Raw genomic sequence first — 27,742 nt, forward strand, 5'->3', positions numbered from 1 at the left:
ATCAGTGGAAGGAGCAGAGGGTACAGACAGGCAGAGCTGGAGACAAGCTGTGGTGGCTGTGGCATGAAACAAGGGAAATGAAACGGACCGGGGATCATAAACATGGTATTCAACACAGGCAAGCTGCAAAAGAAGGATGAGAAGCAGAGAGTTTGGAAAGATCCTGCTCTGACAGTTTCCTCCTGAAATGCAAATGCATTTAATTGTTTATAAAAGGAAACGTGATCGCCTTTCTGCCTCATAAAGGGAAATATTCAAAACCTGAAGGTCATGTTTATGAAACGGAAAGGTGTGTAAAATCGTTGCTAAATGAGGAGCAGGGCTTCACAAAGGTATCTCTCATTTAAAGAGAAACGGTGCTATAACTGCTGTAAAATCATGAGTGCTTATGAGGCAAGAAAGTGGATGGTGCTATGATATTTTGCAATGCTTCCTATAATTCAAATAGGAACTATTTCAAAATACATCTTAAGGACATGTTTTTCTGAGGATCATGTCCAGTTTTGTGCTACTCCTTGAAAGAACTTTATGGAATGTGGAGAGATCAAGAAGTAAAACAATAAAAGCATAGACCCTTAACTTTACTTAGATCCTCATCCTGCATACAGACGGATACACAGAAGAATTTCAGGACTGTATCTACACACATCTCCTGTAGTTCTTCAAAATTCAAATGTGGAGGAAAAAAGCAAAATAATCTCATAGCTGCTGTGTACACCTCATAAGGTTATCTGTTAATGTGTGGTTTCATTTTCCTAGTGAAATACAGCTCTCCCAACCACCACAAATATAAACCCGGGATTCTCTTAAATTGAAAATCATTCCTCTTTTCCATACTTCTTCTAACCTTCCATTCAGCTGATGGCATCCAGTGTTAGACCACGATTGTCTTCATTAAACGTGCAAATATGGAATACGGGTAGAGGCAGTTACAACTTTACATTAATACACCCTAACAAAGGCACACAGGTGAAGTGTGACAGGTAAATAGAGGTGACAACACAACAAAGGTGCTTGCACTGCTTAAAGCAATAGGGGAAAAATACCTTCATCCTGGCTCTTGATGAGATTAAACATCCTCCTCTTAGGGAAGGAAATGAACCATAACTGATCTGAGCTGGATTCATTGGAGTTTCCCAGCAGTGCATGCCTGAGGAGGAGGGTCATTCCCTTTTCTTCGGAAATCGATTACATTCCCCAGCTACCTACTGTGATATTACACCAGGATTCTATTGTATTGCTATACAGCCCACCGTTATATAGCAGTTCTATCAGCATTTCAATGTCCAATGAAAGCTGGAATTGCCACAGAGTTTTCAAGTAAAGAAAATTTCAAGCAAAAATAAAAAATTATTGTAAAAAAGGTTGGGTTGAATGTTTTTAGCAGAAGTATTTGTGGCTGTCTGTCACTCTTTTTTCCTGCTCTCTCACAAAAGGTTTTTTTAAAGTCTTCATTTACACAGACATATTGTGCAGAGTTCTTGGAAGAAACACAAATGGCATCATTCCAGTGGTGTAGTAATAAATTAAAAATGAATATTCTTACCCATTTTGTATAAACTCAGTCTTGCCCAGAATAGATGGGGGACAATTATATTTATCTGCATTGAACTTTGGCTGCATCACCACTGGATGCCACTAGGACGCATTAAATGTTGTCACTCAGTCTGTAGCAGGCTGTAATAACCCAAGTACTGTGTTCAGTTTTGAGCTCTTCACTACAAGAAAGACATTGAAGCACTAGAGTGCTTCCAAAGAAGGGCAGTGGAGCTAAGGAGGGTCTAGAGCACAGTGTTATGGGGAGCAGCTGAGGGAACTGAGGTGGTTCAGTGTGGGGAAGAGGAAGCTCAGGGGAGACCTCATTGCTCTCTACAATTCCCAGAAAGGGGGTTGTGGTGTGGTGGGGGTCAGCCTCTGCTCCCAGGTAACTGCGATAGGATGAGAGGGAATGGCTTCAAGCTGCACCATTAGGAAATATTTCTTCTCAGAAGGAGTGATGGCACTGGCACAGGCTGCCCAGGGAGGTGGTAAAATCACCATCTTTAGATATGTTCAGAAATGTGAAGATGAGGCATTGAAGGACATGGTTTAGTGGGTACAGCTGGTGGTGGGTCAGTGGCGGGACTAGATGATCACAGCAGTCTCTTCCAACCTTAATGACTGAACAACTCTATGATTCTATGAACTATTTGTCCCAAGTCCTAGACTGGTTAAAAAGACCACGACTCCGTGTATCCTTACCAAACTGAACAGCACAGCTAAACAGGTTTCTTACTGAGTACTTCAGCACATTCAACATAAAAACCCGAGAATTCTCTGGTGAGGAGAGAACACAACTTGCTTGCAAAATGTGGGTTATGCTTCTTCTTACTATGTTTGTCTTTTTTTTTTTCCATGTTTTATCTTATGTATTAATGGACTGAACAAATTGAGCTAATTGTTTTGTTGGCTGTAACAGATCCTATATTTAAGTTTAAGATTTATGTTGCAGCCAGTCTCTAAGGTGATGGCCATTTAATCATTGTTTATGTAGAAGTGATTAAATAAATGCCAAAAAAAAAAAAAAATCCTGGTTAAAACTTGAAAACAAGTGAGGTCTGTAAAGAGCTAAAAATAAACCTGAAGAATCCAGGCAAGCATGTGAGATCCTGTCTAGATGGAGCTTTAATTCTCTTAAACAGTTTTATGTCAAGAATGTGCTGCTTACAATGAGTTTACAAATCTTTAATTGCATTTTCACCGTTCAGTTACATTTCTTAAAATTTTACAAAATACATGTCTAGAATTAGAGGATATCATGGAGGGCAACAGCATCTCAGGGCACTTCTTCCATGCACAGGTCTCTCTCTAATCCTTATTTTTACTTCTTGATTGCATTTAACAATAGCAACCAGGCACTTCAGGCAGTGTTTTTAGGGCAATTACTACAATTCTCGGGTGGTCACTCTGCATTAGATTTCATGCCTTATAAAACAACATGAGGTGTGCTATAATCACTCAGAAATATACAGCCTTTCATGTCCTATTGCTTAATTAAGGAGGGTGTTTTGCAGTACAGATATTATTGCTAGTCTGTGGTTTTTAATTTTACTATACAGTAAAAGCACCCTAATTCATACCAGTAACAGGCAGACCTGCAAATTAGTGCATTTTCTGAATTAGAAAATAAGTGAATAAACTGCAGAAAGAAAATCTAAATGTGAGCACTGCAATATTAAAGCAAATGTGCTCATTTATCCTGGGAAATACAGCTGAGTCTCATTCTGGTGATATTTGAGAGCGTAACACCTTGGATTTTTTAAATATAATGAGGCTCCAGACCCCAGCCCTACAATGAGCTCCTTGTGTGCGGGCTCCTGTGCAAATATGGATTTCAGCACAGGTTCCCCAGGGAGCTGAGTATCACTTGTGGCAGCATGGAGAAGGGGGTAACAAGATACTGGGAGGACTGGTAGAGACAGCAGTGTTTTGTGGAGATGATTATTTCTGTGAGGTGGTGAAATAAAACCCAGTGATCTTCTCGTGACTTTTGCATTAGTATAAATGCTGTCACTACTAAAGCTATGCTTGATTTTTTGAGAGACACTGATAAGTAGATAAGTCACAAAATTTGACCTACTCGAGTAAATATCTATAATCTGACCAACAGTGTGCTGTAATCTCTGTTCCTCTCTCCCTTTAATAAACCCACTGGCTTTTTTGTTGGGATGTTTAAAATGGCTAACTGCACTGACCAAGGCTCCCTACACACATTCACTCTGCCCCTCTCCCTCTCTTTCTGCACCCAAATTTAAGAAAGCAGTTGGCCGCAACGCTCACCTCAAATTATTTTGTTGTTAGCAGTTCTCCACACACAGACCATACAAAGTATAAATTTCTCAGAGAGCCAGCCACGCTTATGCTCCATGTTCAAAGCCTGGGATTTGAAGAGCATGGAGCAGCGCATAATTTCTACGGGGATTTGCATGGAATCCTCCAGTGTAATTCAAACGTCCTCTTCCTGCTGAGGGGGGTGATCTACAGCTACAGCTTGATTCACAACCCTCCAGCAGCTCTGCTTGCCTCATCCTTCATGTGGACACTCTCCAACCCACCACACTTTGCATGAGCTGGAAGAGATGAGCAAGAGCGTCTAGTTAAGCTTATTCAACCAATCAACCAAGATCATTTGGCCAAGCTAACTGAGTTGGCCAAAAAGAGATACTTGGACAAGTTGATCGAAGTACTTTCCACCAAGGCCCTTCTTGACTCTTGTCCCACTCAGCAGCATACTGTTAGTGGGACTGCAGTTTTTGTCAAAGAATCATAGAGTGGCTTGGGTCGGAAGGATCTTAAAGATCATCTAATTCCAGCCTGCTTTGAAGAGATCTTCAGCTCAACACAATTTCATCTACACCTGCAATTGTTAATGCTTAACAATTATTGTCCTAGTCTGGTGAAGGTATATTTATTTAGCAAATAGCTAATTGCCTATCTACTGTGGAGGTTCACGGGCTCATCTTTAGAGCTTCAAACAGAAATCCTAAATCAAACATAGGCACATTGGCCAAGTCATCACTGTGGTGCTTCTGCAACTGCCTGAAGACAGCTTCTGCAATCCTTCTATGCTGGTAGTGCTCTGACTCATCCTAGCAACTTCTAGGTATCAAACTTATCCCATAGAGAGGGTGGGAATTTCTGTTCTGCCTGGGAGTCAGCTTTCATCCTAGGTTCATAAAGAAGTGTGCAGTGTCCTTCCTCAGTGTGAAGAAAGATTCTGCCACAGGAATTATTCAGTACTTTTCAGTCTGAGATCTCTCTATTTGTTTTTGGGAGACCCAAAATTAGCAAACACTTTGGAAAACTGTAATGACCAACTCCAGGAGTGATCTCAACAGATTACCTACAATGCAATGTGAGGAAATATTTCTGGCTATTGAAGTAAAATTTATGTGCAGCCAACTTCAGTGAAGAACACTCATTGCCTCTACCCCATGGGGAAAAAAATAAAAGGGGAAAAAAAAGATATATAGCTGCTCTGGTTTTATTTATGTTCGCTGTAATCATAAATATCTGCATTCAGTCTCCCTCTTACAAGCAAAACAAACCAACACTGCAATCTCTTACACCAGGACTACTTCTGCACTCATTGTAGTCAGTGGCCAAAATGCATATGGATTTCACACAGAAGACTAGGCTCTATATATAAGCCCTCCTTATACATCTCACCATCTGTGCTGGAGTAAACAAAAAAAGCCATATTAAAATCAAGCTCAGCTGGAAACAGAAGGAGAAGAGGAAATACCAGCAATTGCTAAATATAAAGCAATAAACAGATTTAAAAGGTGTTACAAATAATGGATGGCTTTTTAAAAAAGTTATGGCTGCACTGCATATGAATTTCTTAAACATGACTTTGTGGATGATCTTTCTTGTGTTTAGTGCATATTCTGTTTAATAATACCATGTATAAAATAATCTATCATATTCATTAACAGTATAGATAGCAATGTAAAATATTTTAAATTATTGATTGTTTTTCACTCCTGCAAGGAGAAAGATTTCTTCATTGCAACCCCTGCCCTGTTACAGGCTGTGTGCATGCCCAGATTTGCACTGTTTCATTTAACAGGGAACCATACAAGCTCCAAGATTTATCCCCAAACATTTTTGCTCAGGAGTGACAGAATGAGGCTCTCATTATACAAAATTTGATGGTATGGCAGAGGCTTCAAATCAGTAAAGTACCTCTGTTTAGGAAAACATACTGAAGACAAGCAGCCTTAGGCATGTGCTTATGTGCTTCCTTGAATCAGCCTGATTGCTGTAAGTATTTTCCCCAAGGCAGAGATAAGGCTTACAGACATAGGTCCCAAATTTGGGCCGGTCCAAGGCTAATTTAAATGTATCTCTTCCCTCTCTCTCTTTCCTCTGCTGAAAGAGCCGGGTTTGCTGCACATCTTATTCCTATCTGCCTTTATTAGGATTTTTATAAATGTGAAGGAAAAAAAAATAAAATAAAATTCAGCATCCCAGACGTCTCCTTGGGTTTAAGATCTTAACAAATGAGGACACAGCTGGGCTACTTGGTCCATGGATTTGCTAGCTGCAGGATTAAGTCCAGCTGAGCTGAAGTTTATAAACCAAGTTATTGACTTTAAAAATTCTCATACCGCTTATCAAAACACACCACATTGAAAGAACACCCTTCCCAGAATCAAACGTGGTAAAGCTTTCTCAATTATAGGCAGCCTCTCCCCACACAGCAGCCCTTGCCGTAACCCTACCGGTCTGCTGCATCTACTTCATTTCAAGACTCGCTCTCAAGTTGCTCTAAAAAATAGCCTTTTCTATCTTCCATCCCAAATAGGCAGGGTCTAGGCAGCAAAAGGTCGGTTTCATATAGCCCAGCACTGAGATGGGAAACAAATAGAGAGACACCAGGCAGCAGCATCCCTCGGCCAAGCCCCAGCTGCCATCAGGTGCTCCCTGCCTAAAAGGATTTGTTTCTAGTCTGAAGTTATCACGGTGCCTTTGTATGTTGCTTTTCACTAAAGGTCTGATCCGGCTGCCATTAAATCAATGAAAAGGCTCCCATTGACTTCAAAGGAATCAAGGTATACCATCTATTGCGGTAGATGAAAAATACCAAGGGAAGAGAAAATCTCTGCCTTTTAGTGTATACTTTCGATTTTTATAGTCTTCATCATAGCAATGTTCTGAGAGAAAGGGAGATTGGAAATTTTTCCAAGCAAGCCAGTGTTGAAAACTGCAAAAAATGGAACTTTTTAACACAGGTGGACATTTTCTCATTTATTCTAAAAAGTATTTTTTCCAACAAAAACTGTTTTCAGCAGCAAATCTCTGATTAGTTTAAAATCTAAACAACAAATAGAGCCAGGAAATTATTTTAAAGCAATCCTTTGAGATGCATACATCCTTTCTGCCTACTTACCTGTCAGCCACCAGACCTCCAGCTCCACATTTCTGTTACTCTGGAGCCCTGCAAAAAGAGGGGTTGGATATTAGTGCTGCTATTGCCTGTGCCCATAGGGAGGACCCCAGTGCCTGTCTCTCAGCCAGTGCTCTGTGAAAAGCATAAGGTGGGATAACACACATGAGAAAGAGAGGAATTTCTTAGTATGCAGAAGGCTGGATTGGAAATCTAGATATGCAGCTTTATAGATGCATATATTTAAAACATATTTCAGCAGCTTTATATACCGCTACAGTTACCGAATTTGCCATCTTTGACTTAGATATGAATTATTTACTTTGAAACTTCAATACCTGCGTAACTTTCCACTATTATTCCTATTCAAAGAAATACTTGCACCTCACAGAATTTCCCAGCAGCCAAATATTTTATTGAAAGCAATACTACAACTGTTGCAGGCTGGGTTATCCTGGTAGTTCGGATCAGGCCGTACTTTGGTTCATCTTACATCTGGTTTTCTTTGGACATAGTGACTCTGTATTTGGCTTCTATCTACTGAATGTACCAAACTATTCCCTCTGGTTACTCCAGAATTAAATAAAACAAATCTTGAAAACATCCAGATGTCTCTAATTTTGTAAAATATTCATTTTAATTGATTCTAAGGTTTTAAAATATTTTATAATAGTTCTGTGTCTCCAGCAAGTCTTTTTTTTTTTTTTTCCCAGGAGTATAACAAAACACTGAAACTTTGTGGAGGGCATTTGTCTGTGTTGTGAAGGAGATTTGCTCCAAGAGAACTTGCAGATTTTTGCTTTTCTTCATCTTCTTGTGGCACTAAGCAACATGGTTTAGCGATGGGACTTAGTAGGTCTTGAAAGTCTTATCCAACCCAAATGATTCTATAGTTATGTGATTCTCACTCACACAGCCAACACTGATGATGCTTACATACACTTGTGGCAGAAAAATGGTTCTTTTCCTTACAATTGCTACCATACAGCCTGTGCTCAGAAGACCACATAGAAATCAGGGACCTGAGGAAGGTCTGTGCCACTGTCAATGGTATTTGAAAACTCACAGTGGTCAGGTGAAGTGCCAGGTGACTGGAAAAAAGGCAATGTCACATCCATTTTAAGATAGAAAAGATGATGCAGGGAACTACTGACCCGTCAGCCTCACCTCTGTGCTGTGGATGATCACACAGCAGATCCTTCTGGAAACTATGCTAAGGCACATGGAAGAAAGGAAGATGGCATGGGACAACCCGCATGGCTTCAGCAAGAGCAAGTTCCACCTCACCAACAGAGTGGCCTTCTGTGACGGTGTAACCACATCAATGGACAAGGGAAGAACTGCTGTTGTCATCTATCTGGATGATATGCCTTTGACATGGTACCCCACAACAGCCCTTTCTCAGATTGGAAAGCACCTGGGTTGTGGAAAGCCCCACTACCAATAGAAGCTGAGGGATGAAAGGATAGAAAACAGCCCCGCCAAAAAGGACCTGAGGGTAATGGTAGATGGGAAGCTGGGCATGCGCCAGCAATGTGACCTTGCAGCCCAGAAAGCCAACCAGAAAGAACCACAGCCAACAGATCAAGGGAGGTGATCCTGCCCCTCTACTCTGCACTAATAATGGCCTCAATTGGAGTAACGCATCCAGATGTGGAGTCCTGAGTGCAGGAGAAATATGGAACTGTTGGAGCACATCTGGAGAGCTGGAGCAGTTCAGTCTGGAGAAGAGAAGGTTCCAGGAAGGCCTGGTAGAAGCCTTTTAGTATCTAAAAGGGGGTTGTAAGAAAGAAGGGACTCTTTAGAAGGGTCTGTGGAGATAGGACAAGGGAAATGGTTTCAAATTAAATCAGGGGAGATTTAGATGGGATATAAGAAAAAAAAAATTCATGATAAGGGTGGTGAAACACTGAAACAAGTTGCCAGAGGGATGGTGGAGTCCTGAAGACACTCAAGATCAGGCTGGATGGGGTTCTGAGCACCTGATGGAACTGTAGGTGTCCCTGTTCATTGCAGGGAGTTGAACTAGATGGCCTTTAAGGGTCTCTTACAACTCAAATGATTCTATGATTCTGTGTGGTTCCCTGGCAAAGCTGTAACTGAACTTGTGTTACAGATGACCTCACTGTCCTCCTCATGTGTGCACAATGTGGATCAAAATCCACCCTATCTATTGGAATGTTCTGCATAGAAATGCAATGGTTTGAAAATATTTTGGTTGGTATCTACCAAAACATTAGTGTGAGTTATAAAAAATATAGAGATACAAAAAGTACAGCCGAGAGCTCCCAAAATGGCAAAGCAACAGAGTACCTCTCCTGTGAGGAAAGACTCAGAGAGCTGGGACCTTTCAGCCTAAAGATGAAGAGGCTCAAGGGGGATCTCATCCTTGTCCATACCTGAAGGGAGAATGCAATGAAAACAAAGCCAGGCTCTTTCCAGTGATGCCCAGTACCAGGACAGGAGACAATGGACATTAACTGGAACATCACAGGTTGCACTTCTGTGCTGTGCAGGTGATGGAGCACTGGCACAGGCTGCCCAGAGAGGTTGTGGGGTCTCCTCCTTCATGATGTCCAAAATCCACCTGGATGTGGTACTGGGCACCACGCTCTACGTGTCTAACCTAAGTGGAGCAGGGTTAGATCAGATGGACACAGAGGTCCTCACCAGCCTCAGCCGTGCTGTGATTCTGTGAGGTACATTCTGGCAGAGGGTTTCTGACATGAAGCATCCCAGCTCCCCGGGCCACAAGGATTAGTTTTTATCCCTTGTGCCTAATGAGATATTGCTCTTTAAAACAGTCATTGGTGCAGAGGAATAGGAAATATAAATGCCATTTCCAAGAGAGACGAAAATGTTTTCAGTGTAATAACAAATATCCTGAAACAGTCTGCACTGGTGAGTGAACAGAGGATTACATTTAAATTCAACATTCTTAATGTACATTTCTAATCTTAAATTTCTAAAAAGATTAGCCATTTACAGGATGAATAACAGCTTCTGCAGTCATTGCAGCTACTATAAAAATCATAAAGGTTAGCAAACTGTATGGATCAGAATATAAACTAATCAGCATCTGGGATTAGGAAGAAATCTCCTCCAATTCATTGGTATAGGTTTACCCAAATACCGAACGGAGCCCATTATTCTGTTTTGCTGTTACTAACTCAAGTGACATTTGCCATGTGCCATCAAAGAGACCAGGGTCAGTATGAAATTTATCTCCATTAAGACCTGCAGATTTGGCCTCAAATTGTGAGTCCACAGTTCAGTAGTGAGTTGGGCTTTCCAGTTTTGGAATAGTTTTTGAATGTGGAAGGAATTATTTGGGAACTGTGCAATGAAAGTGCAAGGGAGGAAGCTTAGGAGGGGGCAGAAAAGAATTGAAATAAGATTCTAACATAGGATAAATATCAAAACAGATGAATATATTTCTTTCTCCCCGCCAACTTTGCTAAGGTTGTTCTTCTAAATTGAGATCACTGTATATCTCTGATCAAATCACATTCAAAGCAGTTATTCTAGCATGTCCTTGGCTGCATTTACACATTAGTTTCAGCATGTTATTCATATGCTGAGTTTCCTACAGAAAGGGAAATAAACTGCAGGAAAAAAATTCAGTTAAAAAAAGCACAGTGAAGGATTAACCTCAAAGCAAGGAGAAGACTCAATGTGTGCCCTGATGATTTTTCTGGAAGAAAGTTTGACAGAGTTCTATAGGAGGAATTCTACCTCAGTTTCTTAAACTTCAAAACCTGTAGAAAAGTTCTTCCACAAGGTGGAACAAGAGGTGATCTGGAAGATCGTTTCAATGGCTCTTTTCTGGGGGCCAGCTTTCCTACCAAAAGATGCTTCAGCAGGATCCTCTGTGATCGAATGGGGGGAAATGGTTTCATAATAAAAGAGAGGAGATTTAGATTGGATTTAAGGAAGAAGTTTTTTACAATACAGGTGGTGAGGCACTGGTATAGGTTGCCCAGAGAGGTGATGGGTGCTCTGTCCCTGTAGACACCCAAGGTCAGGCTGAACAGGGCTCTGAGCTGACCTGATGGAGCTGGGTGTCCCTGTTCATTGCAGAGAGCTGGACTAAATCTCCTTTAGGAATTGAGTCCTTCCAACTCAAGCAATCCTATGATCCTATGAATTATTAAGATGTGTTTAGGGGTGATGGTAGTCCTCACCCTGAAAAAAAAGTTAGCTCTAGAAAACTTTTTTTTTCTGTCAAGCATTGCTGCAGGTAACACAGCCAGCTCCAGGCTCCTTGAAAGCTCCTTCTGCAGGGCCTGAGTTCCACACATCTTCAGCACAGATCTGCTTCATCTCCTACCTGTCCTTGGGAGGTGCTGGTGAAGAGGACGTGCAGTCACATTTTCCCCAACAGAATCCAGCTAGCACAGCATTGCATGCAATTCAGTTGAAACCAAAGGACCATTGAGCCCTGCATCCTTCCTGTAATGGGTCCATGGAGGATATCTAGGGAAAATCATAAAATGGGGAGATTATGGGGTGAAATCTTGCTAGCAGAGGTTTCCTCATCCCAGCTTATCACAGCAAAGGGATTTCTCATGCCACTACCAGTGTCCCTGGGGATATTTTTCCTTCAGGAATTCATCCAAGCCCTTTCTGAACTCTTGGCATTCAGAGCACTCTGTTTTCTGAGTGTCCCATAGAAGGGAGCTGCACAGTACAAATTGCACAACTCTCTCGGGCTGTTTTGAAGTTGGCACCTGCTGCTTGCCTGTGTTGACCCTCAGTGCAGAGGTGATGCTGTCAGATGCCTGGAAGCACTGCCAATCACGAGGCTTGACAGAGCAGCCAAACACAGTTTCCAGGAATAGGAGAGGTTATTATGGTTATTTCTTAATGCTGAGTGAGGGTCTGCAAATCTACAGCCCTGTTACTATATGAAATACAGATTTCCCAGAGGCTCCTCTTTGGGCTCCAGCCAGCTAACACCTGCTCCCATACAAAACTCGCCATTTAAGCCAAAGGGACAGCACCTGTGAGTAGAGTCACTCCACAATTCGTTTTTCCAACTGGGAGAAAATGTATTCCAAACAGCACTGAGTGACAGATGTGATCCGGGCTCGTACTTGGTTCACAAATCATAAATCTGCTGTGCTGACATGGTCCTGGAATAACCATAAAACTGCTGGAAATGGAAACTGCAGTTATTTCAGCTAATCACAGAATCACAGAATCGCAGGGCTTGGAATGGATCATCAAGTCCAACACCCCCTGCTAAAGTAGATACCCTACAATAGGTTGCACAGATTGGCATCCAGATGGGTCTTGAATATCTCCATCAAAGGAGACATTGCAACCTGTTCCAGTGCTCCATCACCCTTACCATAAAGAAGTTCTTCCACATCTTACTATGGATCTTCCTATGTCAATCTTCTAAGTCGTTACTCCTTGTTATATCAGCAGTGCTGAGTCTCCTCTCCACTAAGGAGAGCCTGGCCTCACTTGTTTGCCTCCCACCTCCCTTTAGATATTTATATTTATCAGATCCCTCTCACTCTTCTTTTCCCCAGACTGAACAGATATAGTAACTTGAACAACTTATGTGTTACTAAATCAAAACTTAGATTAAAGGCAACTTCTAAAAGACACAGGTATGATTTCTAAGCCTCTGAATTCCTTCCAAATCTATCATTTGAGCACTGAAAACTTTTTGTTATAATAAACACAGGCCTGAGGCTGTAAGATGCTAAAAGCCCCAACCATGGTTACCAATTGAAATGGAGGGCTCTCTGCCTTGGTTTTACATGCACACAGTGCTTGAAATTAAGGCAGGCATTCACAAGTGATTTCTGAAAATCATTAAGCAATATAAAAGCCACAGTCCTTGTAGAAAATCATGTATTATTACAAACACAAAAAGACAGTTCTATATAAAAAAATCTCTCTGAAACAGCGAGACTAATAACAAACCGTCTTTTAGAGAAAGAAGGAAAGTTAACATCTCCCATAGTACCTAAGCACAGCACAAAATACAAAGAAATGTATTTTTCAGGAATAGTACAGCCTCTTCTTTAGGGAGCATGATAGAGAACTCCAAGACTCGGTGACCCTGTCCAGCCACAATACGCAATGAATATAATGGAGAACACAACAGGTATGATTAGTTTTTGGGAACTCTCACATGCTGAACTTATTTATGTGTAATCTGGCCAGCTCGAGTACATCAGCTTCTCCAGTAATCAAATACAAAGGGTGTTTGGATGAAGAAAACTAGCACTAAAGCAGTGGAAAGAGGGTATCCACCTCATCCTCTCAGAAAAAGCTGTGGGATCTACTGCACTGCACTGTTTCATTTTAAAATGGTTGGAAGCGTTTTTCCCTAGGCATAAAACCTGCTCACTTGGTATGTAGCAGCACATCAGCTAATGAGCCTCTATTTGCCTTTCCAAATGAAATTACTTGTTACAGGTGGGAGGAATTTTGCAGTAGCAGGTTAAAAGTAATAGAGTAAGAAAAAGCGTATTAGGCAACTTTTCTAGTCTGTTCCTATTCAAAGGCACTTTACTCTTCTTCTTACACAGGAGTACTAAACTCACACATCAAGTAGAAGTTGCTGGCAAACTCCAAGGAAAGGTGCCCTTTCCTTTCATCGCCAGCCAGGGGTGATCCTGCCGTTCTCCTCCTCCTCCAGTGGCGATGTCATCTCTGAGGTCAGGCTTCTGCTTCTTGAACATGACTTGGCTGTTTATGAAATGTGAAATCAACATCAACAATCAGCAGCAACTTCAAGAAGGAAGCCTTGGGCTAACAAATAATAATAAAATAAAAAAAAACCCTCATATTTTTGCCCGTGATGAGAAAAAATCTATACAGCCACCACCTAAGGGCTTTCATTGCCTTTGGCACGGAAGGAATCCACTTTTAGAGAGTGCAGCCTAAACATTTTCTCTCACTGAGCTCATCATTTATTTTGGTGGCAGACTTCCCTATGTGAGACAACCTCGCAAGTCATTAATCCCTCTTTAGATTAAACATGAAAGGGGGTCTATCCTCCCATTAGCACAGGGGAGATGTACTAATATGGCCCAAATTAATGTCCTAATCATAGCTTGACAGAAGAGAATTTAAAATATCCCATCTCTATCATTCTAAAATCATACAGTCTGCGACTGATCATTTGAAAATTGGTGTTGGTCATCAGGGATCTCAGATTGCAGCTGAATTATTCAGAGAGCTAAGTACCGAATGCAGCCACATCAGTGAAGGTGGGGCAGAGGAGAAGGGGTTCATATGGGGGAAATCAGGGAACCTCACTGAAAATCGAAGTGTAAGGCAGTTCAGCCAAACCCCCACATCTTCTCAGTTATTTACAGCTCCAGGACACCATTTTCATCCAAGAAAACGCTCGCAGAAAACACCGTCTTTGTGCATACTTGCTTGAATACACATTCGTATTGGTTTTCATTCTTAGTGTTTACTGGGGCCCTGGTTACATTCTCCAGCCAATTTACTCATATAATGTGTTTTTTCTCCCTCTGGCTACCGTGAAACAAAGCTTCAAAAGGGACAGGCAGGAAAACACTCCTTTTGCTAATGTATTTCTGTCCTAAATACTGAGGAATTCTCCTTCCCTGGAACATTTCTCACTATTTACACGTGTGGAGCTGTGTGCATACCTCAGCTTACTAACCCCAGTGGCTGCACAAAGGTTAAATCTGAATGGGGTTATTCATAACCAAGCCCTCAAACAGCTTGCCCAGCGCTAGGATTTTAGTTGATGCTCACGGGGCTTTGCTTAGTCCTAGAGAACATTATGAAAATCAGCCTGGATAATGATTACTTCAAATAACCAAGAAAAGAATGTATTACATTCTCTAGGAAATATTACAGATGAATCAAGATTTGCGTGTTTGCAATTTTTTGTTTGTAAATGTTCTCATTAGCTCATCCGTAAGATTTATTTTCCACGCAGGAATTACCAGGGGAAATTCTATACTGCTCAGTGAAAGAGGCAGATAGATTCTTGCAACACTCTTTTTGGATACAAAAGCCTATGCATTTCTAAATGCCACAATTTTGTTCAGAATATTCATCACAATATTGTTAATCATATCCTTATTGACTACACAAACCATTTATAGCAAGTTTCACAGAATTTAAAAACAGAACTAAGAGTCTGATCTATATATCTCAAAGCAACATGTTTTATCCCTATTTTAAAAACCCCACATGCAATAGCAGCAGTTAAGTCCTCAGAAGAGTAGATTTGTGTATATGGGGAAATGAACCTTTCAGCAATGTCCTCTGAAGAAAATCAAATGGAATAAATGAGAAACATTCAGATGTTGCCAGTATGTACTGGGGAAGCTCTATAACCTTCAAGATTCCTGCCAATCTGGCACAAGGTAGAAGTCCCAAGCAATTCAGTGAGTGGAAATAGTTCAACTAGAGGCAGGAAAGCAAAATATAGTACCCATAGTTGGGAGGGGTGAGTTGCACCAGAGCAGAACGCTGGCAAACAGCCATCCAAGGACTCATCTCCAGCCATCCGTTCATCTCCAGCGCTCCGAGGGAATGTACAAAAAATGAAATAACACCCAAATAACTGAGATACATGTGGCCAATTTCATCCGAGAGAAAAAATAAATCCTTCCTGACAGACTGCAGGACCTGTCTGAAGATTATTTGATAATAATTATTCTCCTTTGAAAGCACAAGCATTAGGGAGGATGTTGGGAGGTGTTGAGAGCAGCAGTAGCCACGCTGGTTGACGGAGCCTCGGAGGGACAGCAGGTTCTCAGATGGAGAGATGGGAACCACCACCCATCTCACAAAGCTCCCACTCATACATGCACATAAAGGTATGCACAGATTTTTCCACAAAACAGATGAAAGCACGCATTTCAGAACACATATTTAACTTCCTCTTAAACATCCTCACCTATTCACAGGAGAAACTGTTTTATTATTTAGGGCTCTTTGTATTCCTTAGAGGGTGGATTTGTCTAACTTAAAACTCACAGCCACTGCATCCCATAATGCCCTTGTCAGGAAGATAAACTTGCTGCTCACTCTTGGGTACCTTTCCCATGGGTGGCCACAGACCTGCAGTGACCAAGGCACTTCTCAGCTTCTTCCCTGATGAGCTAGATAAGTTGAGCTGCTTATGCCTCATGTTGTCATGCTTGTTTTCTGAATCCTTTTTCATACCTTTCCTTTGAACTTACCTTCGTACTTCCACACAGCTTTTGAACTGAGAATGCCAGAACTGGACACAGTTGCTAACAGTGGTGTTACCTCTGTCATACACACAGGCAGGATCAAATCCTCTTATCTCCTTGCTTTACTCTTTTTTACATCTCAGGATTTCATTGGCCTTTTAGCTACAGAGCTACAGTGAGATTTCATTATCCAAAAAGAACCCTAAATCTCTCTCAAAGTCCTTGTTTTCCAGAGAGCCTCCTGCTCTGTGTAGCCTCTTCTCTTTATTACCTTGCCTTGCACCTAGCTAATATTCCATCTTTTTACTTTTATTATCTTGACCTCTTCATTAAGCAATTCAGGTCACTCAGCAAAAATAACTTGCCCCTTCCTCCATTACTCTTCCATTTGTTCACCATTAACCTGTGCGATGTGTAAACCTGATTCTGTATCATTTCCTCAATCAGTGATAAGAACATTTGGCCTTTAGACAAAACCTGATTCCTAGACGAATCCATTAAAAAAAAAAAAAAAGAGTTTTAGTGCAAAACATGAACCAAAACAAAAAATGGGAGTACCACCACCTTGTTCAACCTGACTTTTGCCAGGCATCAACTAGATAGAAGAAAGTTTGTTACCGTTGGAGCAGGGCGTTGTGATGATGAGCTCCCTGACACTCATCAGATACTAAAAGGACAGAGTTTGTCTTACACTTACCACACAGATAAGCTTTGGAGTAAATCAGCTCTTCAAAGATAGGTATCCATGGGTATGTGAGCCCTCAAAATGCATCCAGGTTCCAAGGCATGTGTGCATGCTCCATCTCAGAACCATCCCAGTTAAGCTCTAGGTATCATCGACCTCCCTCTGTCAAGGTTTCTATGCATCTGAGGGGACCTGCACTGCTCATCTGGGTAGCAGAAAAGCAAAAGGATGTAGTGTTGTCTCCATCTTGCTCCACAGCCTGTATATGGTCCCTGACAGAGTCAGTGGCAAATAGCCCAGGTGGCAATTTCATCTCCTGGAAGCCCTTAGTGGCCCCCACTTCTCCTCATTTCCGTCCTATGAGCCTAGTTCTGGTTCTTTCCACAGCCTGTCTCATGAGGTACTTAACATTTACAGGAAAACTCATATTTAATTAAGTTGAATTACATCTCAGCATTGTGCTCAGATTGTTCTGAGCCCATCTAAATATACAGAAAAACAATGCGTGGCTGATTAATCAAACTATTACAGCCCAAACTTGCATCCCTCTATTAAATGACAGAACGGCAGCATCTCTTCTCCATGCCCAGCGTGTCACAACACTGAAATTAATTATTTGACAAGAATGGGGGGCATGATGTGTCTCCTAAAGGAAATGCGGCTGAGTCATTTATATTTTTTTGTTCTCGTTCTCTGTTCTAGTTATGCCACAGATGGCAGAAAATAGGAGTCAAACTAATTTAATACAGACATTCAGTTCAAAATGACATGCGCTTTAGTTTTCTCCATATAATTACGAGGAATAGGTGGGAACATATTTTTACCATTTTAGACAAGCAAATCAAACCCAACTCACTCCAAAATCACCCTGAAAGTCCAATTCCTCCTCCAGCCCCAGCTCATAAACCAGCACAGAAGAGTTATTTCAACAAAACTCAAGAAACTGCTCAGCAGCAATGAAAATGCCTCTCTGTGGGATTGAGTGGGACCAGAGGTGACTTGGAAATAAAGTTGTTAAACAGAATCTTCATAAGCTTTCAAAAAGTCCCAACAAAAGCCTGACTTCTCCGCTACCCTCAACCAATAGAGATTTTCACATAATTCAAGACAGAGCTCTAGACTCTGCCAATATAGTAAAATAGATTTAACTTTTATTACTGCCCACCAGAAATCAAAATCATAGCTCTAGCAGAACCCACTTTAGTCTTCTGGGGGAAGTTTTAGCAAATGGTTCTGTCATGTCTAAGAGAAATCAACTCAATATACTGCTTGCTCTTACAGGACCAGACTCTTCTCACTCCCTTGGCAAAGTCAGGGACAAAGAAGTTTCAGCTCACACACCTAAAACCACACAGATCTGTATTTCATCAGTTCTGAGCGTGTGTCTGAAAATAGTTTGTGGTTAAAAAGTGGAATGTCTGAGAAATCAGGTACACTTAAGAAAATATTTTGTGTGAAAAATCTGAAAAGAATGGTCCAATATTCATGAGAGGATCACATCCTTTCCTCGATTTTGCCTCAGTCAGAGGAGTTAAGAATCCAAAATTGGGGCTGTGAACAGTGCCCAAAGAGAAGGAAATCATTTCTGAAAACTGGCTAATTCAAAGCAAGAGTTGTCTGCCGTGACTGCTGCCCCACAGAGGATGTGGAGTTGTGTGTAGGTTAGGATAAGGGCAGTCAACAAAACCTTCCCAACGAGGCCCAGCTCCACCCCAGCGCCTCTTGGGTTACTCAGCAGAAGAGAGAAGAGAAGGAATTGTTTCATTAAACACGGTGCATCCACAGAAGTCAGTGATGTTTCTCACTGAATTCCACAGGTTAGCAGTTCTTAGCAGTTTTTGCAGTCTTAGCTTTATATTTTGGCAATTAAGTCAAGCTGTACACCTAAAAATTGCTTTAAATGTCACTTCCTGTTTTCTTTGGGGAATTACTTTTCTGCTTAATGTTAGGGCTAATTGTAACGGATGTGTATGGATGAATGTTAGAAGTACCAGCTAATAGTCCTTACACTGCAAAGAAACAAAAATACACGATGGGAAAAGTAAAATAAAAATATCTTCCTGATCTCCATTTCCTTTCTCAGAACCCTCAAACTCTTCCCTGGAAATGTACTAAATACGTGTTACCAGCATTTCAGGCAGCAGCAGATTAAACCATCGGCATTCCCATTCAAGCTGTAAACCTGTAATTAAAGAGATCTTCATTAGCTGAAAGCAGGAGTCAGATCTCGTGGCTGAAGTTTGGATAGCAGATACTCATCTTTGGATACGGCTTAAGAAAATCTTATAAAACAATTTTGGAGATGAATTTTAATTATCTTTGAAATGGCTGAACCTGAATCAAAAAGCAAGACATTTTTAGTAAGAATATAACGAACTGTATCTTAAAGCCCTTAAAATAAGCAAGAATTTCATTCCCTGAAGCACATCCAGACAAGGTTTACCATAAAGCAAGTGGGAAAGGTTTATGGGAACCCCTTTGTGAAATCCTAGTGCCCGATTACCACGTCGGTTCCTGCAATGTGCCCACAGCTAATCTAATAGCATTGCCATCCAATATTTTGCAGACTAAAATGAAATCTCCAATAAGATGAATAGATCTGTGTGTCTCCTAATATTTTATCAGAAGATGGACTTGATGCTCTGACAATTCAAGATGCCATTAGTTTTGATACAATCAGCAAAGTCGGGGGAGGTTGTATTATTTCATTCTAATACATGCCTCGTAACGTCATGATCTATTGCTAGAAGAGGAAATCTGTTCTTTCAGGGGAGGAAGCTTAACCAGCCGCCCAAGTCTTGCAGGCTATCACCTGCCTAATCCAAAATCAGGATTCTCACAAACAATCCTCAGACTGTCAAGTACAACTCTGTATCTCATTCTATTAAGGAAAATAAAATAAAATAAAATAAAATAAAATAAAATAAAATAAAATAAAATAAAATAAAATAAAATAAAATAAAATAAAATGCCCACCTAAGTAAAACCAATACCACAGAGCATTTGTGGATTATTTTGTGCAGGTTGGTCGGTTGTGTTTTTTTGTTTTTTTTTTTTTCCTGTAAATCTAATTTTCATTTCATCATTTCATCTTTTTCAGCAATGTGGAGCTCAGGGGGACTTTTCCCCCCCCAGCTATCAGCCTCATTTTAAACAGCTTCTTGCACATGGGATTCCATCATGTCCCTGTGATGAACCATCAATGGGGTACACTGCTTCCACCCACCCTTCTCTGCAGAGCCCCTAATACAGAAAAAGAATGAAATAACAATTAAAAAAAAAAAAAAAAAAAGAATAAAATGAAGCACTTTCTTCTGAAATTAATGAATTTGCTAAAATAAGAAAATTGAGTCAAGAAAATGAATGTAGAATACTGTATTTAATGTAATTATATGCTTATTCTTCATGACAATTGTGGCTCGAATTCTGAGTTAAATTGGTTGAGATCAGGAATAAAGCCACTGAGGATGAGGAAATTTGTTGAAGTTTATACCTAGAAGCAAAATCAGAATCTGACCCAATGTCAGCATTTGTAAATGAGGCATTTAATAAAATTTGAGGGGGAAACTGAGGTCAAGTTGTGAGCTCTATCTTCCTGAAGTGAAAGGCTACGAAAGCACACTCCTAAAATGACAAGCCTGGAAAATGGTCAGTATAATAGACCTATAGAACTTCATGGCTCAAAAGTGCTGTCCAAATATTAGCTAAATCCTTACTATAAACCTGCAAGGCAGATAAGATGGAAGCACTTATGCTAAAAATAAATAAAACCCAGAACTGTCTCATATAACTGTAAGATTTTATTAAAAATAAACAGGGCCGGTTGGTATCCTTAACCCCAAGGTCACCAAAAAGAGTACGAGGCACTGGAGGAACCAGCCCTCCAAAATCACTGTGTCTAATTAAGGATTCCAAAGAATCTCTGCTTTCTGCTCTCTCCGGTCTCAGAGCGTTTGCTGCCAGAACATCCAAATGCCACCGGGAGAGCAACATGCTGATGGGTAGGTCAGCAGACCCACTGAGACTTCTCCTGCTTGGACCCTGGGTCAGCTGGGCTTGCTGGGCAAATAGCGGAGGGCCAGGGCAAATAACACACTCCCTTGTTGGGAAGGAGGAAAACTAAGGGGGGGGGGAAAAAAATAGACGTCAGAAGAGCGTGTCGTGTGTGTGCTTGCTAAATAATTCAGATTTCAACCGTTCTGAACTTGTGACCCTCACACTCCGCCGTGATCTACAGGACTGGAAGTTTCAATGTTAATATACGGTGGATTAAGGACAAAAAGGTACAGAGCCTCCCAGCTTCAAAGCGAGGCCATGTTCTGCTAAAAGCATTCTACTCCTAATGATGATGGTTTTAGAAACGTTTCGGGCCCCTGCAATGACATACTGTCATTGGTTTGTGGGGTTGGGGAGAGAAGAAATGAAGCTGCCCTCCTGTAGCTGCACCCTACTTTCTCTGCATGCCCCTTCTCCATCAAATCCCTCTTTACCCACCACAACGGGTTGTGCGCTCCCGTCCCTTCCCTCACATTGCTCAGCCATCATTTGGCACAGCCGACTCACTCTCAACACATTCCAGCCTATAGGTCCCTATGATGTTGTTTTTTTTTTTTTTTTTTCCAACGGGAAAAATAAGGAGAAAAGAATTCGATTGAGCTTTTTTTTTTTTTTTTTTTTTTTTTTTTTTAAATATGCTTACAGGAAATCTCCAAGACAAAGTGTTCTGTGTTTAAACCCACAGCATATGCAGATTGTGTGCACATCAGAGCGATCACTACAAAGCAGCGCACCCAGATACAAGATTACGCAGAATAGAGCCAGATGCAGATTTCCACCCGTAAAATCTGTAGTGACTCCAAGCGCGACGGATATTTAAAACAAGAAGGGGGAAGAAAAGAAAAAGCGCTGTCGGGAGAGAATCGCACCGACCTATTCAAAGGCTCCCGTGGACTTCAAGAGGCTTTGGATCACGCCCCCGGAGAGCGATGATTTAATAAAGCGGGGGTAATATTTCTTTTCAACTACACGCTACTTTTTGAAGACAGCTATAGGAGACTGATGACCTTTTAGGAAATACGCTCTCCCGCATGAACGTCCTCGCCGGGGACGGACGGACGGACGGATGGAAGGAGGGAGGATGGAGGCGCCGGGATCCGCACCCACAGCCCCGCGGGGTCGGGGCAGGGGATGGGGATGGGGAAGAGGAGGAGGCGGCGGCGGCGGCGCTGGGGCCGGGGCAGCCTCCCGCGGGGGAGGCAGGAGCGAGGCAGGGAGGCCGGGGGGAGGCGGAGCCGGGCCGGGCTCCACCGCCTCCCGCCGCCGCCACGATTGGCCCGGCCCGCCCCTCGCCCCGGCGTCCAGGCCGCCTCCCTCCCCGGCTAAAGCGGGCAGTAGGTGAGGGGAAGGCGGCCAGACGGGAGCATGGTCGCGGCTTCGCAGCAGCAGCACCACTACCACAGCCAGCAGCAGCAGCCGCCGCCTCCGCCGCGCCGCGCCTCTCTGCCCGGCCTCCAGCGCGGCTCCCGCCGCCCGCAGCCGCGCGGGGCTCTGCGTTAGCGGCGCGGAGGCTGCGATGCGCAAACCTCCGCCCGCCGCCTCCGCGCATCCCCCCGCCGCCTGAGGCCCCGCGCTGCCGGCCCAGGGCCGCCCGCGCCCCGCGGAGGGAGGTAAGCGGCGCGGAGCTCCTCGCAGCGCCGGGCTGCCCTGCGCCTGCGCTCGCTGCCCGCATTAAAAACTTCCTGCGTGCCTCCTGCCGCCTGGGGGGTGCCGTGCGGGGCTGTCAGCGTTAGGATCGTGATTGCCGTCCTTTTATTTTCCAATTATTAATATGATTATTTTTTTTTCCCCCTCCCGATTTCTGTTTTTTTTTTTTTTTTTTTTAATTAAAAAGGGGCTCCTCGCCGCAAGCCCAGCCGCTCACCCACAACTTCTGGCTTCTCGCCGAGCCGTGGCCGCCCTGCCCCTGCCGCCCCCCACCTCCGGGGCCGCCCGTCCGCGCCTTTCCCTCTCCCGGGGGTCACCCCGAGCTCCGCCGCTTTCGGATCGGCGCGGCCCCGGGGCACCGGCCGTCCCCAATCCCGTCCCCAACCGCGTCTCGCTGAGCCTGGATCTATTTCCATTCCCCCCCTCCCTCACCTCCTCCCTCTCCCCATCCCTACGCGTGATTTGTAGCAGGAACTTCTCGCCGAAATCCTGCTGTAATAGATACCTTAAAAAAGCGCTTCTTCCACGTTTCTGCCACTCGGTGCTTTGCCGTTCCTCGCCGGTGTGAGGGTTTGTTTGGATGCTGCTGGGTTTTCCATTGATGCAGTTCGTTTATTTATTTATTTTTCCTAATTTTTTTGTTTGGTTGGGTGGTTTGTTTTTTTTTTTTATATAACTTGTGGCTGAGCCCAAGTGCTGCCTGGCTCTGATCCGCAGAGCTGCATCCCCTTGGGTACCTTCACAGGGGTTCGTTATTTGACGTGGAGTGGCTGTGCCAGGCTGTGTGGGTTCAGGTCCCTTCACCTCCCCAAGAGGGCTGAGAAAGGTCTAAAGGAAGGGAGCAGTGGGGCTGGAGGGTGTTGCTTTTCATACGTTTCATAAACAGGGACTGCTCCCAGGCTGGGATTTTCTCTTTTCCCCTCTATGCTTCACTCACAAAGCTGGATATACTCCTAAAATGACAAAGATTGATCTCCCCACCAACACCCTCCAGATTTGTGCTCCCCTGGTGCTGGAGTTGGCGCCTCACCTTTTGTTTGTTACATGTGAAAATTGTTTAGCAAAAGGTAGCATTCTGGGAACTGCACTAAAGGGGATTTGATCACTTTTCCATCAATGAGGCAAAACAGCGTGCCTGCTTGCTGCAGGCTCCTTATCTGTTCTAATGGATTATTGCATATAGCGGGTTTCTAATAAATGGGAAAACTTTCTTTCCCATCTATTTCCGTACCACAACAGAGGCAGTGTGTGTGCAGGGCATGTGTGCATCTTGCAGTGATTTACACATCTATCGGGGTATCCTTCCGAGGTCAGTTCTGTGTGATAGTTAAAAATCAAACTCCTGCAGCTTTAAGGTGACTGCAGATAATAATAAGACTGTCTCTAATAATTAGCAGTCTGCTGAAACTTTAAATCCTCCCTGGTAGCTGTTATGATCCGAGTGAGGGAAGGCATAGTGTTCCTGCAAGCTTTATTCCTTCAGATTTCTTTTCCTCCAAAACAAAGCAACAGTGCCTTCTGTTATTGTTATATTCTGATTTAAACTGCTAATGGGTTTGAGTTCTTCTTTTTTTTTTTTTTTTTTTGAAGGAGAAACAAAGTCTAACCATATTTTACGCCGGCATTTATCTGTGTCAAACTTTAGTTCTGCTCAGTAGGTTGTTTAATCATCTCTGAATAACATACAGGGTTTTTTTTGTTCCTATAACTTGTCTTCATTGTGTGTATTTATGGAAGCTGTCTTTGATTTAAGACGAAATATGGGAGCTATGCAAATAATTTAGTGACCCATCCAGGATAAGACTCAGCCAGCGTCTGTAAGCTGCATCTTTCATTGCCTCATTTCACATAGATATCTCTTCCCATAACATCTGTGTCGGTATTTCCTAATAGAAAGCGAATAACGCGTGCTATATTTTAATTAAAAATTACAGTTCAGGATTTTGAGTTATTGCCTCTTCTAAAACATGGTAGCATCGTTGTTGTTTACATGAAAGTCAAGCAACATCCGGTTATACCGAGTTGTCTTGCAAGTAAGTGGTCATTAATGCTTAATTTGGATGAATTTTTGTTTGTGCTCGTTTAGCTTCCTGCAGAGAGTCTGAAACGAGTGCTGCAACGCATCCAGGGTTCTCCATCCTGAGCACTGCCCGACTTCTCTGTATTTGTTGTCTCTGGCAGCTTATGAAATGTGTGCACAGTGTGTCAACCTTTCCCTTAACAACAAAACCTATGAGCAAATGTTCGGTGTGAATTATATTACTGAAATAAAATATTCTATAGTTGTCATGGTTACAAATAGAGGCAGGGTTACTGGTTTTCATCTGCATGCTGGGGAGGGGGAAATCCAGTTTTGTCACTTTTTTAATTACATTTCTAATGAGTGATGGTCATACTTCAGGTACCCGATAGACGAGATACACAGCCGAGCGAATTAGGTTTTGTCAAAGTCTCGCTGAAACAAAAAGTGGCTGTGTGCAAGAGCGGAGCCTTTCTTGTTCATCTGCTCTTTTTTAGAGGCAGAAATCTTGAAATACGAAAGTAGCCGCCTCTTCTGCTTTATCCTTCTTCTGGGTTCATGTTCTGTCAGGGTTACTGCTCTTAATCCTCAAACAATAATAAAAAGTATGTAGCGTGCGAGGGGACTGGAAATCTTCTAAATGAAAGTACACGCCGGTAGTAAGTTGGCCAGCAAAGAGATAAGATTCTGGGGGTTTGCTGTGAGCCATACCTGGTGCTATCACTCCTAATGCCTGCTTGTGAGGAGGATTCATTACCCCAGGCTTGCTGTGCTCACCTCGCTCACTGCCAGCACTGCTCCTCTCCCTGCTCTCAGCCCATCGTTCCCATTGGAGCCGTTCCAGTTCAGCGCTCCTCGAACCGTGACCCGGTCCGGGCCCGTAACTATTCTCAGGCATTGGCACCCATCCCACTGCTGCACCTCTGTGCTCATCTGCAGTTCTTGTCTGTGCCTTCTTGCTTGCCTGAGGTTTTTAATTTACTTTGAAAACCAATGGAGCCAGTTCTTTTGAAGCACGGAAAAATATACCTATATTTTTGTATATCCTTTTTTTTCCTTCCCTTCTTCTGCACGTAGAACCTCTGTATCGTGGTGGAAGTTTGCACGTGGCTTTGTGGGAGAACTGACCCTGGATACGGAGATGTAGAGAGAGGTTCCCATCTGCCCTGCCTTGTTTAACCTCTGCTCTATCCATTGCATCCCTATTGTGGGATTTTTTTTTTTAATCATAAGATCAGTTTTTAGGTTTTCATTGTATTTTTTTTTTAAGGTTTTCGAGTTATTTTGTCATGTGTTAATCTTTAATCTTTTTTTTTTTTTTTTTTTTTTTTTAGCATCCCTTGTTAACATCATATTGAATATGTTACAAAGGCACTCGCAGTGCCCTGCCTGTTAACTTGCACTGATCCACCTGGATTTACTGCTGCGGGCTGCAGAGCCAGGGGGCCAAGGAACCCGAAGCTCTGATCCCGAAGCTCCTCTTTGCAGAACATCAGCTTCATAATGTACCACAGAGGTCTGCATTGTTTTCAGATCATTAATTCTTTGTGCCATAATCAAGGCTTTCAGCTGGCTAAAATCTCAGCATGGCTTGGCAAATTGTTTGGTCCTACAGCCTTTTTTCTTTTCTTTTCTTTTTTTTTTTTCCCCTTCCTCCCCATTTCAGTTGCTCGGTTTGGAAACATTCAACCTTACCACGTGCAGATTCGGTAACCTTAAACACGATACAGTGCCATTAGTTTCTGATTTATTTGTGTATCTAATAACTTTCTTAAGCACTCATCACTCCCCAGCAGCAGTACTGTACCAACAGGTTTCGCACCTACCTGCTCTGAAACCTACTGAGTTTGCCTTAGTGTACTGTAGGGTCCTTGAAAGCGTGCTGTTAACCCTTTGTTGCCTTGATATTTTTTTTTTAACTCCCTTTCTGCACAGGGAGGGAAGGGGTTCAGCTCTCCTCTACGTTGCTCGCTCTCCTATGGAGTTCCCCATAGAAAGCTGAGGCTCCGCACGAGGGCAGGGCGCGGCCTTCTGCCAGTGCCCCGCCAGCAGCAGCGCGGCGTATGAAGCTGTGCGAGATGTAAACAGCTTTGACATGCTTCTGTCACTTCCACGTTCCCTTTGTTGCCCAAAGTACAAAGAACTCTTCCTCGGCTAGGAGGAGATTAAAAGGAAATAGATTAGAAATCTCTACAGGAACGCCTCTCTGTCAGGTTTTTAAAACTCGACGCTTTGCAGGTTTTGAATATGCGCTGTTTACCTATTATGGTTAAAACGGGATTGAAGAGAATTTATACCAGAGGTGCCCTGAGAAGCTTTCCCTGTGCTGTTGTTATGCAGCCGGTTACCTCCGGGCTGTCTTGACCATCTGATAAATGACGGTAACTGAATTCCTAGTCACACTCTTCCATAAATAATTTTATGTCTTGGATTAGAATATCAGGAACATGGGACTGTTTCCCTTAACTTCTGTGTGCTGCTTTTTTGTTTTTTTTAAACCTGTGATGCTTAGGTTTTCAGATGGCCTGAACTTGGATTTCTGCTGTTGGTGGCATTAATAACAGAAAAACACATAGGTTTTCGTTAGCCTTAAACTTCAGGTAACTTATGCTGGCTTATAGAAGACATATTGATTCGCAGAAGCAGTCTGCTCCAACTACAGACAGTGACTTTTTATTGTGAATTCAACGTTGCTTTTTCATTGTACTTTTGTTTTGCTTTTTATTAATTCCTTGTCATGCAACAAAACGTACAAAAGTGATATCAAGTGCCAGGACTTCAAACAGAACCTGAACAGGTTTGGTGTACTAGAACATATAAATGCACAATTCCTGGATTCATCCCATATTCCAGGGCTAAACTCGACATAATTATAGGTGAAATTAAATTTAATTGGGAAAAAAAAAGAGATTATTTCTAGGGATTATCTTTTGGAACTAATTCAGCGCAGCAGTTTGCAAGAAAAGCTGCTACTGATGTGATTCCTTAGCAATGTTGCTGTTAACTAGGAACTGCCAGACTTGCGTGCTGTGGAAGTTTTCTTGGCCTATGTGTGCAGTTGAGATACACTGGGAAGAATCCCTGAGATTCACATAGTGTCAGTGGCAGAACTGCTACTGCTGCAGGGCTCAGCCTCAGCATGTGCCCTGAGCAGCTGAGCTGGACTTTAATCATCTGTCTATTGATATTTTTGGACCTTGAGAAGAGGCACT

At 42.6% G+C, this 27,742-nt stretch overlaps 1 protein-coding gene and 1 long non-coding RNA gene across 4 annotated transcripts in view; one reads left to right on the plus strand and one right to left on the minus strand.

The window, feature by feature from the left end:
- Positions 1-11,276: 11,276 nt before the first annotated feature.
- On the minus strand, positions 11,277-13,650 carry LOC149919238 (uncharacterized). The gene is made up of 3 exons (XR_016464555.1): positions 13,498-13,650; positions 11,935-12,066; positions 11,277-11,407 (listed from the first exon to the last, which is right to left on the minus strand). It is a non-coding gene; the product is annotated as an uncharacterized LOC149919238 (long non-coding RNA).
- An 8,471-nt stretch (positions 13,651-22,121) lies between these two features.
- KLHL29 (kelch like family member 29) overlaps positions 22,122-27,742 on the plus strand; it is a 403,358-nt gene continuing 397,737 nt past the window's right edge. For 2 of the 3 annotated variants that reach the window (XM_090136444.1, XM_090136441.1), the window contains exon 1: positions 22,122-22,473. The gene's annotated coding sequence lies outside the window, so the exon portion shown is untranslated. The remainder of the gene's footprint in view (positions 22,474-27,742) is intronic. The other variant, XM_031595907.2, reaches the window with a different exon arrangement.

Source organism: Phasianus colchicus, chromosome 2 (assembly GCF_987193195.1).
Source record: "Phasianus colchicus chromosome 2, bPhaCol1.hap1.1, whole genome shotgun sequence".
In the NCBI taxonomy this organism is placed as follows: Eukaryota; Metazoa; Chordata; class Aves; order Galliformes; family Phasianidae; genus Phasianus; species Phasianus colchicus.